Source organism: Chlorocebus sabaeus, chromosome 25 (assembly GCF_047675955.1).
Source record: "Chlorocebus sabaeus isolate Y175 chromosome 25, mChlSab1.0.hap1, whole genome shotgun sequence".
Taxonomy (NCBI): Eukaryota; Metazoa; Chordata; class Mammalia; order Primates; family Cercopithecidae; genus Chlorocebus; species Chlorocebus sabaeus.
This window is the reverse complement of record NC_132928.1, coordinates 63,990,529-64,006,131: the sequence shown is the minus strand read 5'-3', so window position 1 is coordinate 64,006,131 and position 15,603 is coordinate 63,990,529. Positions and strand designations below refer to the sequence as shown.

At 41.9% G+C, this 15,603-nt stretch overlaps 1 protein-coding gene across 1 annotated transcript in view; it reads right to left on the bottom strand.

The window, feature by feature from the left end:
* Positions 1–9,255, bottom strand: part of RXRG (retinoid X receptor gamma) — a 135,921-nt gene extending 126,666 nt beyond the window's left edge. Inside the window, exon 1 of the mRNA XM_073011831.1 lies at positions 9,130–9,255. The gene's annotated coding sequence lies outside the window, so the exon portion shown is untranslated. The remainder of the gene's footprint in view (positions 1–9,129) is intronic.
* Between the last annotated feature and the right edge of the window lie 6,348 nt (positions 9,256–15,603).

The following is a 15,603-nucleotide window of genomic DNA, read 5'->3' as shown; positions in this document are numbered from 1 at the left end:
ATTACTCCTTAAGAGCACCATGTTAACTCCTCGCTAGCCAAGGCAGTTTCTCACACGGATGAAGCCGTCTATGCTTTATTTCCACCAACCAGTTTAAAGTGTACACCCACTACGTGGTACTAAAGTAATTACTAAGTAATCCATGTACTAAACTCCCTAAATCACTCAAAAATGAAGAAGATAGAATTCTTAACCTCAAGGAATATCTTTTCTTCTTATTTTTCTTCTGTCACAGTTCTCTGCTCTTCTATTTCTTAGAGACAGTATCCATTTAGGAGTTCCATCAAACCTTCTGTAGCCCTTCCTTGCTGAACACATCTTAATCATGCTGGTAGATTCAAAAAGAGAAGAGAGACAAGCCAGTAAATAATTTGGCTTCTAAGGGGAAGTCCTTAAATTTTCAGCGCCTTCTTTATAATGTTAGATCTTCAGCCATTCTCCCGTCAGTGGTTAAGAATTGCCTCTAACTTTCAGAAAACATCTTCTGCATCTCCGTCTGATGAGAAACAAGACTTCTCTCCTTGTCTAAACGATGAATTGAAGCCATGGCCAGGCCAAGAGAGTACAGTCCAACTCACCCTTCTGGACCCAGGCGTGACTTGGTCCAGCCTCTGAGCAGGTCCCCAAGACAGCACAGGATGCCTGGAAAATCCTCCCTCTCACTGTGCCAAGCCATGTGTCTCCTTTTATTTAAAAACTTCCTGAAATCCCACCCTCTGGGTGCTCCCCGATGACTTCAGAGAAGAATAATGAAGTCCTTCCCTTCCTCAGATCCTGTCTCCCCATGAAAGGCTTTTGGCCACTTTCCTGATCACACCCCCAACCCCAATCAGGCTTTGCATTCTTCTTTGCTCCACACTCCTAAATATATGTGCCCTTGAAGTGTACTCACTATAAATAGCCTACATTTTAACTCCTCTGTGATACTGTAAACCCTTTCTGGCAGTCCAAGAAGTCTTGAGCTTGTTAGGATCTAGGGAACTAGCCTTGTTTGGGGTTGTTGTTGTCAATGAACTGAGACAGGACTACATCAAACAAGCATTTGTTCGCACAGTATTTCCTCACTTAGCCATATGAATGATAGCAACTGTAAAAACCAATATTTCTATAGCATTTATAAAATGCTTTCAGATCCACGATTTTATTTTATTTTTCTTCAACATAACCCTGTGAAGTACCATTTGCATAATCCTCTCTTAATAAGGAAATAGAAGTTAAAGGAGATTTAAAAACTTGCCTTTGGTCAAGCAATAAATGTGGCCAGGAAAACTATTTGGGAATAATTCCATGTAGATGCTGCACCTGACACCATAAATAAATCTCAGATGGATTAAATGGTTAAACATAAAAAAAAAAACTATTAAGAAGAAAGATAGCTAAAGATTTGCCTGATCACTAGATGAAGAAAGGTATTCTACACATAAAAGCAACGGAGGCCGGGTGCAATGTCTTACACTGGTAATCCCAGCACTACTGTGGGAGGCCAAGGAAGGAGCATCACTTGAGCCTAGGAGTTTGAGACCAGCCTGGACAACATAGCAAGACCCTGTCTCTACAAGAAAAAAAAATTAGCCAGGTGTGGTGGCACATGCCTATAGTCCCAGCTATTTGAGAGGCTGAGACAGGAGGATTACTTGAGCCCAGGAGACGGAGGCTGAAGTGAGCCATGATCACATCACTACACTCCAGCCTTAGTGACAGAACTAGACCCTGTCCCTCCCCACACACACACACACAAAGCTATGGAAAAAATCCCAAAAGAAAAACATTCTGCTCTTGGCTGCCACCATGTAAGATGTGTTTTTGCTCCTCATTCACCATCTGCATAATCGTGAGGCCTCCCCAGCCATGTGGAACTATTAGTCAATTAAACTTCTTTCCTTTATAAATTAAAAAAGAAAAGATCAGGTCACGCACGGTGGCTCACCAGCCACCACTCTGGGACTCCCAGCACTTTGGGAAGCCGAGGCAGACGTTATCATGAGGTCAGGAGATCAAGACCATCCTGGCTAACATGGTGAAACCCCGTCTCTACTAAAAATACAAAAAATTAGCCGGGTGTGGTGGCAGGCACCTGCAATCCCAGCTACTCGGAAGGCTGAGGCAGGAGAATGGCATGAACCCAGGAGGTGGAGCTTGCAGTGAGCCGAGATTGTGCCACTGCACTCCAGCCTGGGCGACAGAGCGAGACTCTGTCTCACAAAAAAAAAAAAGAAAGAAAGAAAGAAAAGATCAGTCTACATAAAAGATATAAAACACGTGTCACAAAACCAAATAGAAAGCCAAAACAGTCTGAGGGAGAATTGCCTGAGAAAGGAGTGCCTTCTCAACTATAGATTTCGGGCAAATATATTTTTTTAAATCCCTGTAAATTAAAAGATATTTTAAAAAGGGCAGACAACTTGTAGAAAAGTAAACACAATTAGCTAGTAAATTTATTTTTAAGGTTCAACTTTAGTAAAAATCAAAGATGTACAAAATAACACAATAAAACACTGTTTTTGCCTGTCAATGTAATTGTAATGGCAATACACAATGCAGGTGATGGTGCAATGAAATGTACACAAGCATTACACTGATAAAAGGATATACAGATATAATCCTCCTAGAGCAATTAATAACTACTTACCAAGACCCTAAAAATATTCAGACATGTTGATCTAGTAATTCCACTCTGGGAACCTATTTCATGGAAACAATCAGGGATATTGTAGAAAATTTATGTATGTTAATATTCATCAGCAATATTTAAATCATAATTTGCAAAATCAACATTCTATTATATGTAAATAATGAAAATACTAAGCAATGTTAGTAAAAAATAATGTACATAAAGAATTATAATGAAAGAACAAATATATTTACCATATATAAAAGAATATGCTATATAATCTATTGCAATATCTTATATGATACATAATACATATAACATATATTAAATGATATATTTATCATATTATTAAACACAGTGTGTATATATAATTATTAAATACAATGTGTGTATGTGTATATATACATATATATTAAATACACATATATTACACATAATATATACACATATATTACACATAATAGATACATATATTAAATACATATATAGTATACATATATTAAATACGATGTGTGTGTATATGTTCTAAATATATTTATTTAAATATATATTTATTTAAATATATATTTTAAATATATACACACATCGTATTTAATAATTATATATACGCACATATTGTGTTTGTATTATATATACATATATGTGTATATGCACACATTGTATTTGTATTATACACACATACAAAATGTGTATGTATATGGTATATGTATATACACACACATATACACACACACATATATATACACACACACACATACACATTGTATTTAATAATATGATCTTAATTATATAACTGTATGTATGAACAGGCAGGTTCTCCAGGATGTAGACAATAAGGAGTTAGGAAAGCAAAAGATTTTATTAGGAAGTAATACCTGTGAAAGACAAAGAGAAACAGCAGAATTGCATGGAAGGCCCCTCAAACTATAGTGTAGATGTGGAAAATCGGTGCCAGCCCAAGAAGTAGCAACAAAGCAAAGATTGCCCTTTAGAAGAGCCCTATACTAGGAGAAGTAGCCAGGCTTTGTGGCACAAGCTGGCCCAGTCACCTGCTGGGACCACCACTAAAACAGTGGGACCTTGGCTCGAATGCTGAGGCCAGTCTTGAAGGAGCTAACAGCTGGAGTCAAGGTGTCTCTGGAAGGGGGAGCTGAGTGGTCCACAATTGTATCTACATACAATAAAGGCTGGGAATGCACCAAATGTAAATAGTGATAATGGAATTGTGCATTATCCTTATTTTCCTCTTTATACTTTTCTATATTTTTCATGTTTTTGCAGAAAGCATAATAATCAGAAAAAAGTATTATATTCAGAAAAATAGGATTTTTTAATTTTAAATTGAGGACTATCTAGGGATTTGTGTTCCTTAGTCTCTCTTACTTCCATCTTCACACATCCTTTGAGAGTGGTAGTCCTAATGTATTCATGTTAATAGTTTGCTTAGAGACATTTGTGTTAGGACATTATTTCTAGAAAAAGACAAAGCTTTAAATTACACACACATACACAGAGTACTGCTTTTGGTTTGCTTTCTGCAATCTTGTTTTTCTTCAAGTTTTATAAGGAAGTTTCCAGTTTCTCTCTCATTGTTGGACTACATTGGAGAGAAAGAGAAAGAGTATGGGTGGGCAAAGATTGGAGTTTGCACTTACTGCCTGCTACATGTAGGGCAAGAGTAGGAGTTTTACAAAAAACAAGGTCCAGAGTCAAGTACGTAGCCACACATCTAGTAAAAGGTGGAGACAGGACTCACTCCAGTCAGTCTGGTCTCAAATCTTTTCTCATTCATCTACCCCTAGTGCCTTCAATCAAGAAATATCCATATCCTGCAGCTCAGCAAATTTGGCAAAGCTGATCATCAGAAACGCCATTGCACGCAATGTGGAGTTCTGCCAAGAGTGGGCAGAAAGTCAAGAGACTTGTGTTCTAACCCTGGCTGTGTTCAAGGTGTCAGATGACTTTGGACAATTTGTTTTCTTGCCCGTGGAAGCAGTGGCTGGGACTGGAGGTTTCAAAAGGGCTTTCCTGCCCTTAACCTCTGACTCTCGCAATATTTATTTGGGCATTACATATGCAATTAATATATTCATTTAGATATGCATATAATGCTCTCAGCAAGCCAGTGCTATTGCCATGCCACATCTAAATAACGCATGAACTCATTCTGCTTCTATAGAAAACTGAGATCTTTAAATAGTTCCCTGCTATTGCCTAACCCAGAACTACTGATAAAGACAACTGCATTCACTGTAGCATTATTTACCAGCCAAAGACTGGCAACAATTCAAACACCAGTGGATAGAGGACTAATTAAATAAACTATGGCATGTCGTTGCAATGGAATACTATGCAGACATATGAAAGATTTAGGGGACTTAGCCAATACTATCTAGGCTGGGATTCTGGGACACACATTCTCATATTTCCCTCCTCCCTGATTGACTGTCCCGTCTCAGTCACCTGTGTCGGACCTTCTTCCTCTTCCCAACTTCTAAATGTGAAAAGGACCCAGGAATCAGTCCCTGGCCTTCTTCTGTCTATATTCTCTCTCTACATTCAATCCCAAAGTTTAAAATAGTGTCTGATGATACCCAAACGTCTATCTCCAACTCTAGCTTAAGCCATGCCCTCTAAACTAAACATCTCATTGCTTTCTGAATATTGTATTCATTAATATTTGAGTGCCTATTAAGGGCCAGGCACTGACTGTTCTAGGCACTGAAATTACAGCAGTGGAAAAACAAGACAAAATCTCAGCCCTCCTTAACATTCCAGCAGCAATACCAGAAAATAAACAAGGGAATGGTAATTATATTCTGTAATGCCAGGTAGTGGTAAGTGCTGTGTGGAAAAATAAAAACAGTAAGAGGACAGAAGTGATGGGAGCTCTTTGAGATGGGATGACCAGGGAGGGCCAACCTGGGGAGGTGACATACAGGAGTGACTCATGCCAAGGACAGGGTGGACGAGCCTTCCAGGTGAAGAGAACAACACGGACAAAGGTACCAGGATGGGGATGTGTTGGCACATTACAGAAAAAGGAAGGAGGCCAGTGTAGCTAAGGAGAGTGAGAGACGGGAGTCGGGGGAGAGGACATCACAGCAGCTGACAGGGGATGACCCCATGAGGTGCTGTGACCATGGCAAGGAGTGTAATTAATGAATATGTGTGCCGATATAGAACAATCTCTAAGATGTATTGTTCCATGAAACAGCAAAGTGCAGCTGCTGCTTAGACTCCTTCTAGAAGGACACACAAGAAATTGGAAAAGGTGGTTGCCTCTGGGAATGGATACCAACGGGGAGACAGTAACAGAGAAACCTATTTTTCAGTGATAATTTTTTGTACTGTTTCAATTATCCCCAGGGACATGAATTATTTTTTCAATTTATAAAAATCTCCTTCTGTCTGGTCACCACTGGTGGTATTCTAACTGGCCCAGTGGACTACGCCACATTTGCCTTATCAACAGAACTCCTCAGCCTCATCTATTGCCTCCCAGGGTCCTTAAGCTTTTCAAGTTCACTTCGTTGTCTGAATGGAGATCACTGCCTCCTGTAGGTTTCTTCTTGTTTCATTTTGATTGCAGGAGGGAGGTTCCTCACCTCCAAGATCAAAGACCAGAGTCTGTCCTTCTCCTGACCTCTTGGCTCTTCTGTGGAAGGATACTTCTCCACTCCCCTCCCAAGGAAGCTAAGAGCTTTGCTGTCCCCAGGTTACAGTGTCCCCTCCTCTCCCAGTGGCTCCTGGTTGTTCTAGACCTTAGGCAGCCAATTCCAGGGTGCACCAGTCGCATTAGTTTGGACAATACAATTTTTAAAGGACAGCCAGAATGTGCAAGAGGCGAAGGAGCTGTTTCCCATGCCACTGTTTGTCCCTGGCCTGGCCCCTGCAAAACTTGAGACCCAAAGCCATAGCTGTCTTGATTCACAGATGAGGAAACAAGCTTACGGAGTGCAATACTTGTCCAAAGTTGCACAGTGAGTTTATGAAAGAATTAGGACTTTGGGAGGCCGAGACGGGCGGATCACAAGGTCAGGAGATCGAGACCATCCTGGCTAACACGGTGAAACCCCGTCTCTACTAAAAAATACAAAAAACTAGCCGGGCGAGGTGGCGGGCACCTATAGTCCCATCTACTCAGGAGGCTGAGGCAGGAGAATGGCGTAAACCCGGGAGGTGGAGCTTGCAGTGAGCTGAGATCCGGCCACTGCACTCCAGCCTGGGCGACAGAGCAAGACTCCGTCTCAAAAAAAAAAAAAAAAAAGAATTAGGACTAAAATTCAGGTCCCCAGATCTCCAGTTCCAGGCTCTTTCCAGCTAGATCGCCCACCCCAATCCTAAGTCCAACCCAATTAGCCTTTCGCACAACTCCATGCTTGACTTTTGGAAGGAGCTGAAGCAAGAAGAGGGACGAGGAGGAGAGAATGAGTTCCCAGCCAAGGCAGCTTCCAGAGCCTCTGAAGGGGCACTAGTCTCTCATGGATTTGGCAAGTGCTAGAGGCCAGCTCATGAACACTCCTGGTTTCTTTTAGGGGCACCCTAGTAATCTCCTTGGACCTCCTTTGCAGACCCCAACACACACATGATTTCCCTCCCATGCTCAAAAAAAAAAAAAATCAGTCAGGTGTACTTTAAGTTGCCTGCAGAAACCTCATACAAAAAGAGGAAAAAAAAAAAGGACGGGGGGTTGGTAATTTCTTTTTTCTTTTTTTTTTTGTATTGAAACAGGGGTCTCCCTAGGTTGCCCTGGTTGGTCTCGAACCCCTGAGCTCAAGGGTTCCAACCGCCTCAGCCTCCCAAAGTGCTGGGATTACAAGCCACCGCACCCAGCTGGGGGTTGGTAATTGTAAAAGCAAAGATCAAATGATCAAAAAAGCAATGCTTCTCTTTGGTAATGCATGATCTTAAAGAGGAATGTTTAAAAAAACACCAAGGACATGAGATCCCATTTTTAATGAATTTATTCATCCAAGGTTACATACTCACACACACTCACCTGTCCTAGTCAGAATGCACAACAAGATCTGAGAATAACAGGTCTGATAGTAGAGAACCAAGAGGAAGCTTTAGGAGTAGCCTTCCTATAACACTCCCAAGAAAGTTCATTGTTTAGAGTTTTTATCCAGTGCAGGGGATGACAGTGTCATACAATCCAGCATTGTGTGCAGAGACATTACCTGCATCACGTGTGCTTTGTCTGGCAATGCTGCAGGTCTGTATCCACACAGCTATGTTCCAGCCTCATTCACATGGAGGGTCCTGAACATACATAGACTTTGACTGCTTCATGCAGAAACCTCACCAGTTGCTCTTGCTGTGCTTAGAACCACAGATATCTGAGCAGCTTCTGAGGATGACCTTAGCCAAGCAGCTCCTTTGAAATTATGGGACTGGCTCTAACCTCTGACAGTACTCAGTTACTAATAGCAAACCACATTCTAACTTACCAGCAAATCAGTAATTCTTACTGCAATTGCTATTCCTTTAGGGGAATGTATATTATTATATTATTTTGGATTGCTATTTTATTAATAATTCATAACCATAAAATAAAATGAAAATAATAGCTACTATATTTTATTGAACACTTTTCTGTATGCTAGGTGCCCTTTTAATCAAATGGCCTGAATATCTCATTTAATGTTCAAAGCAATCTTAGTAATAAATTATGATAATCCCCAGGTAACAAAACTGAAGGGATGTTTGATAAGTTGCTACTTGTACAGCTGATAAGTCAGGTCCACCTGACTCTAACATTCATGTTTTAACCACCAAGTTACATGATCTCCCGTTCCTGAGTATTTACAGCATTTCTAATATGCTGCAGGCATCATAAAGAAAGTGATTCTGTTGTAGACTCTAACCCGGAGCTTTCTGCTAGTTAACCGAAGGGGCAGAAATAAACACTAGATTTATCCTCACACTACTGCTGCCATGTATGTGAAGAAAATCCTCCTTCGATAGGAAACTGTGGAACTTTTATATGCACAGCTACAGTTGAGATCTGGGTTAGGTAATTCATTCCCCTAAAAAAATCTTTATTACACCATAATGCACACTATTAACTGGCAATATGTCATTAATGTAATTTCTTTCAGTAAGATTGAATTAGGACCTACTATGAGCTATTCATTACATGAAAATACAAATAAATAAAACAAGATGAGGTCCCCGGACCCCAAGGAACTCACAGAAATTTGTATTTGTGATTAGAATTGCCATGAAAGTACAAAGTCCAAGAAAGCTTAGAGTAATTCTGTCTAGAGGAATCCAAGGGGGCTTGGCATTTGAACTAGATAGGAATTTAAACTGGGTCTTGAAGGATGAGCAGGAACTTCAAGGCCAACAGAGTGCATGAAAGAGAACTTCAAAGGGAAAATACCATAGAGAGGCTTGGGATACCACTGTCAGTGCCAGCAGAACCAACAAGCACCTGTGTTACCACCTAGGTGGTAACAAATGAGATTAAGAAGGACAGCTGGGTCCAGATCATAACAGGCCTAGTAACTCACGTGTTAAGAAGATGGAACACCATCTGCACACAGGAAAACGGTGAGCCATTAAAAGTTTCTGAGCACAGGAGTAGAGCAGTCAAAAAGCTTTCCTGGTGAAGAAAGATCCCTCTGGAGCCCAAGTGGCTAACAGATTAATAGGTATCTGGGTCTGGGTAGATTTGGTGGCTCTGAATATTTCATTAAATGAATTTCCTAAACACAGAAAGTAAGATACATTTTCATGTGTTTCTCTCTCTCTCTCTTTCTCTCTATGGCAACTAATTGTAATTACCTCAGAACTCTGAGCTCAAGAAGATATCTCCTCTGTTTACCTTCAGAAAGAACAAGGCAAGGGTTTACTCTGAGTATTAAATGTGCATTTTTATAGGTTTAGAGCTTAATTAAATAGCGTTGAAATCCATATGCAGGTTATTGAAAGCGTAAGTACCTGAAATGATAGGGCAAAAATACTTAGAAAGTTGCCATGTTAAAGCATTGTTATTAAAACAACAGAAAATGTCTGTTAAAAAACAATTTACTGCACCCTGGGCTCTGTCAACTGCAGCTAAATCCATGTCTCTTGGGTTCTTAGAGCATCTTTCTCCACTACAAAGAAAGTCAAGGAAGGAAATATGATCCAGTCCACCCCAGATACCTCCACACCTCCCCATTCCCCACCACATATGTAGGCAGTGCCTACCACCCAACACTAACATCATAACCCAGTTCTACCATTGTGGTGTACGTGACTCCAAACGTTCTTTAAAAGTCAACCCCAAAAAAAACCACATTAAATTAGGGTAATCACCTGGGACAGCAGGGCAGTTGAAAAAGGAAGCAGTGCCACTAGTCAAACACAAGGGGCAAACCCTCGTGATATACATCAGCATATATATTCAGTTGGTCATCTATTCATTGAACGATGAGAGAGCACCTGATATATGCCCAGCACTGGCCCGCGTATTGTGAATGCTAAGAGAAATCAGAAACAGCCTTTGTCCTCCATGAACTCCATCTATCTCTTGACATTTACTACAATTCTATAACTGCATCATTCAGAGGAGGAAACTGATGCTTAGAGACACTAATTCACTTCAAGATCAAAGATCCCATCCAGGGGGAATTTGGAGTGAGACAAAAGGACCAAAGTGAGAATTAGGTGAGGACTGAGCCTCTGACTCCAAGCACAAACTCAGGAGGGCACATGTCATAAAAGAAATCCTGGAGTCTGGGGGCCAAATTTACACAAGGGGACTGCAAGCGAGAGGACAAAACACGACCTAGGCAAGAAGCAGTGTGGACTATTGTGTTCCCCCAAAGGCCATCTTAGCACTAAAAACATGAAAAAGAGATTAATTTAATATCCATAGTAAAAATATTCAAGAGGCAGAGTATATAGTGATAAAGTGTGCCGCCTCTGGAGACACAAAGTCTTGGGTTCAAATCCTAGCTCTCCACCTTTATAACTGTGGACAAGTTATGGGCAAGTTAATAACTGTGGGCTGGTTAGTGAAGTTTGCATGGGCTGATAACCTTACCGCAAGGAACTCTTGTGAGAATTACGTAAGAGACAACATATGCAAAATGCTTAGTGTAGTGCCTGGCACTCAGTGAGAATCAATAAAAGTGAGCTATGATGCATCAAACTCAATAAGCCCCAAAATGAAATCATTATCTGTTCTCAAAAACCTGTTTATTCTGTGCCTGAATTCTCTATTGGCATGATTTCCACCCACTCACCAAAATCAGGAGCCATTCTCAGTTCCATTTCTCAAACCACCACCCTTCCACCTTCCTCTACTATAATCATCATCACACCTAACATTTCTGGTACCTTTCTAAGTTTGAAGATGCTAAGCCAAGCACTTTAGAAGATGACCTTCTTTAATTGAGCAGAAGAAAACCCTTATGAGGAAGATACTGTCATTATCGTTATTTTGCATTTGGGGAAGGTGTAACTTAGAGACATTATGAAACTTTCCTAAGGTTCCACAGCTATTAAGTGAGAGCAGAAAGATTTTATAGACAGTCTGAGTCAAAACCCATGCACTTAAACACTACACTCTATAGCCTCCCAACCAACAGGTTGCTCACTAAGCCCCACAGGCTCCACTTTCCAATTCCTCTTGGCTCTACCCCGTCACCACCCCTGGGTCACATCCTGCTCTGCTAAAGCACAAGCACACAGTGGGTTGTATTTTGGAACAATCGTGGAGAGCTTTGAATGTCAGGCTGATGGGGAATTTGACCAAGGAGGAGTGTCTGAACCTGAGAAAGAGTGTTGCTGAGCAAGGGGCAGCCCCGTCAGCGAGGGTGGACTGGAAACACAGAGGCCGGGGAGGAGACCAGTGCATCAGACTAGATGTGAGGTACAGAGGGCCTGAAGCAAGGGAGTGGGAGTGGAACAAAAAGAAAGGCTGGATGCGACAGACATTACCTCACCAGGCACAAATACTCTCGAGGCTGGAACTCGGTTTAATAATTCTGTTACTAGGGCAACAGCAAAAGAACCTATCTCAGAGAGAACCCATCGTAGCCTGTTTCTGCGCAGAAGAGTGGTGGCTCTAAGCTGGGAAAACAGCGTTGAAGGCAAGTGGCCAAGTGATGCAGCAAGACCTGTGGATCAAGACTTCACATAGGCATTTTTTAGACCTATCACCCTCTACAGTTTGGGGAGTAGAGACATTTGAAACAGCCTTTCCAAGAAGGAAGATAGCAAGATCTAGGGAGCTGAAGCTACTGAAGCCCCATGACAGATTAGCAATACTGCCTCTGATTTTTATTTTATTTTTCTTTGAGCCAGGGCCTCAGTCCATCACCCAGGCTGGAGTGCAGTAGAACAGTCACAGCTCATTGCAGCCTCAACTTCCCGGGCTCAGGTGATTCTCCCACCTCAGCCTCTGGAGTAGCTGGGACTACAGTTGTGTGCCACACACTTGACTAATTTTGTATCTTTTGTGGAGATGGGGTTTTGCCATGTTCCCCAGGCTGGTCTAGAATTCCTGGGCTCAAGCAATCCATCCATCTCAGCCTCTCAAAGTGCTGGGATTACAGGCGTGAGCCACTGCACCCAGCTGCCTCTGATATTTAGACTAATCTAAGGACACCAGAAAGAGGTAGGGGAGGGATGCCTTTGCCACATCTGTCATCATGGTAAAGAGTTCAAATGGCAGCATGTCTGGCAACAGAAGTGAAAGCATAGATCCAAAAGCTGACCACTCAGCTATCTGCTTTTCTTTAATTTGGTATCACTGGAACTATGGCCAGGTCTTAAAGGTAACTTTCTCAGTGTGTCCAGGAAGTGAAGTGCTAGGAAGAGCTTACCTGTGGAAGTGGATTCATGAGCTCTAGGTGGGAAGTACTGATGCTCTTCAAGGCCCACAGGAGAGCAAGCCTTCTTCCTACGAATCCCCTTGCTCCCGCTCCATTCGTCCTTTTGTCCTTTCAGGAATATTGTGATGAGATAGCCCTCATTGCATCATTCCATTCATCTCTTTGTCAGCCACCCAGCCAGAAAAGAAATTCCTTTCAAAAACATTAGGAAATCTATGTTCTATCCAGCTGCATTCTCACCAGCCTAGGTACCTAGATATTGACTCATTTTCTGAGTAAGCTTAGGCAAATTGTTTTTCCACTTAATGTCCTTACCTGGAAAAAGAAAATATATATATATATCTATATATATGTATATCTATGTGTATATGTGTGTATATATGTGTGTGTGTATATATAAAATATATACATTAACCTTAATCTCAAAGGTTAATATAAGAACTTAAAGCCTGAAACATGTCATAAGCCTTCTGAAAGACAAGGAAACCCAAAGCATAAATAGACCATATTAAAAACAATAGTTTGATCTGGTCTGAAGTCAAGGCACCATTTAGTGTTAGAGAGGGACAATGCATTCCATGGAGTTGATGAAAACAATAATGATCATTTTGAGGCACCGGTGCTGTACTACAGCTCAGTAGTTAGGGCTTGTGCCCAGTAGTAACACTTCCTGTTCCAATACAGCCTTTGTCACTCACCAGCTCTGTGACTGCGGGCGAGTGGCACCTCTTGGAGCTTCTGTTTCTTCATTCATAAGATGAGGGTCATGCAATATGACTCATTGGGTTGCTGGGAGGATCACATTCTTGACACAGGGTAAATAGTAAACGGTGGTTATCATGTTTCCTTAAATCACAGGCAATCTCTGTAACAACACTGGAGAAGCAATATTCATCATCTCTATTTTACCAAAGAGAAAACCAATGCCCATAGAAGCTCAAGTGTGTGCCCAAAGCCACCCACTGAGGAATCTTCTCACTACAAAGCTCACACTGTACCACAGTTTTCTCTCCCATACTGAAATCTACAAGGCACCTATAAAGGGTCCATATTCTCGTCCCAAATCAATGGGCTTAGACAGCTGCCATTATTGGCAGTTACAAATCAAGTTTCAAGAGTAAGGACTGCTGCACATAAGCTTAGCCATGGGCAACAGTTTATTGATTTGCTATAAGCTGAAAACATGATCCAATTCTGCCCCTAAAAAGGGTATACAATTTACAGGCTTCCCCTTGGATCCTCTGGACAATGAATCCTGCAGAAGTGTAGAATGTGGATGAAACCTAGAAATCAAAGATATCCCTGGGGAATGCAACAAACGGGAGTGATTTCCTCTGGCCCTCTGGCCTTTACTGTGTTAGGGTCTGATCTCCTGAGTGGAGACTCCAGCAGCCTGAAGGGAAAAGACAAAAATAGTTTCTACCAGCTGGCACGGGAAACAGAACCAAGACTCATGAATAGACAGATACATACATATTTAGCCCTTAGGCCTCAGCCCTCCCGGCATGTTTTGGAACTCTTTTTCCACTTTCAGGCTGAACTTCTTGTCCCCAGGCACCACAACTGCTGAGAGATGACTTTGCTGAAGAGGGCCCAGGCAGTGTCAAAAGTCTGGAGTGAACTGGATACCATAAGTGGCTCCTACACCAAAGTCCTTGAGACTGTGACATTCTTTAGACCTGAACCCACAACATTCCCTGCCTGGGGAGCAGTTTAACAAAGTACTGACTTGTGTGCCCCTACGTTGCTAACTCCATGTAAGTCCTAAGATGAGCACATTGGCAGTTTCAATGGAATAAAATGGCACGTGCACTTCCTTCTGCTATTTTTCTCCTGAGAAAATAAAAGCATGCCAAAATTAAATATCCCTTACCACTTGCACCCAGACAGCTGAGTGGACTATTTACTAGCTAACGTTCATGGGCTGCTTTGTAATCGCTTGACTCTTAGTTGCTTGGGCTTTGACACTTCAATCATCTGTTCTCTCCCTTCACAACCGAAGCTTGATGGAATTTTAAAACTGGGAAAGCCTTTGGAGAGCGTCCTGTCTTGTTTTACAGAAAGAAAATCAGGGCCTTGAGAGGTCGCAAAGTCATACTGCCTGAGCATCTCAATTGTGTTCACTTTGCCCTATGTCACCCAGCCTCCTCTTTGTATGGTATCAGGGGCTGTGCCCACCCACGCTTTGGATCACCAGAGAGCTGTTTGGAGGCATGCTGGCATCTGAGAGGGATCATTAAGCTGGGAAGACAGTGCCTCCATCAGACACAGCTAAAAATAGGAGCCTGCCTGAGAGCAGAGTCAGCTAGCGCGATTGTATGAGATAAGAGGGGCCTCTCCAAGTGCTCACTTGATACTTCACCTGTCCTCCTGGAAGGATGGGCACACCAGCTATCCAAGGGGCAGGGGCAGGCTAATAAAACAGCCACACACAAAGGGCAACCATGCTGCAGCTGAAGCTGCATGAGCTGCTCGCTGGGTAGAGAGATTTCCCTTTTTACAGCTACATGATAAGTGGGACTATATGGTGTGATGAGAAGGAGTAGGAAGGCGGCCAGGCACAGTGGCTCATGCCTGTAATCCCAACATTTTGGGAGGCCAAGGTGGGCAGATTACAAGGTCAGGAGTTTGAGACCAGCCTGGCCCACATGGTGAAACCCTGTCTCTACTAAAAATACAAAAAAATTAGCTAGGCATGGTGGCGGGGGCCTGTAATTCCAGCTACTTGGGAGGCCGAGCAAGAAGAATCACTTGAACCTGGGAGGCAGAGATTGCAGTGAGCTAAGATCGTGCCATTGCACTCCAGCCTCTACCGGTTTGCTGGGTGATGCCTGAAACCTTTCCATTACAAAGGAATTTGGAAGTCCTAAAGACACTTGGAAATTATCTACTTCATTTCCCTCAATATGTAGATGACAGAAATAAAGCCAAGAGAAATTAAGCACCTCAACCAAGGGCAAACAGCCTAGTATAGGACTTCCCAACGCAGCATTTCTGAAATAATAGTTTCACAAGTTGTTCTTTGAAAACAAAATTTCTTTAAGGTTCTGCAATCAGGTAATTTACGCAATGCTACATTCTCTATTATCCTTTGTCTAGTCTACTTCTTCTTTATTGAACATATATTTATTCAGTCTCAAAATGAGGTACACACTTTAG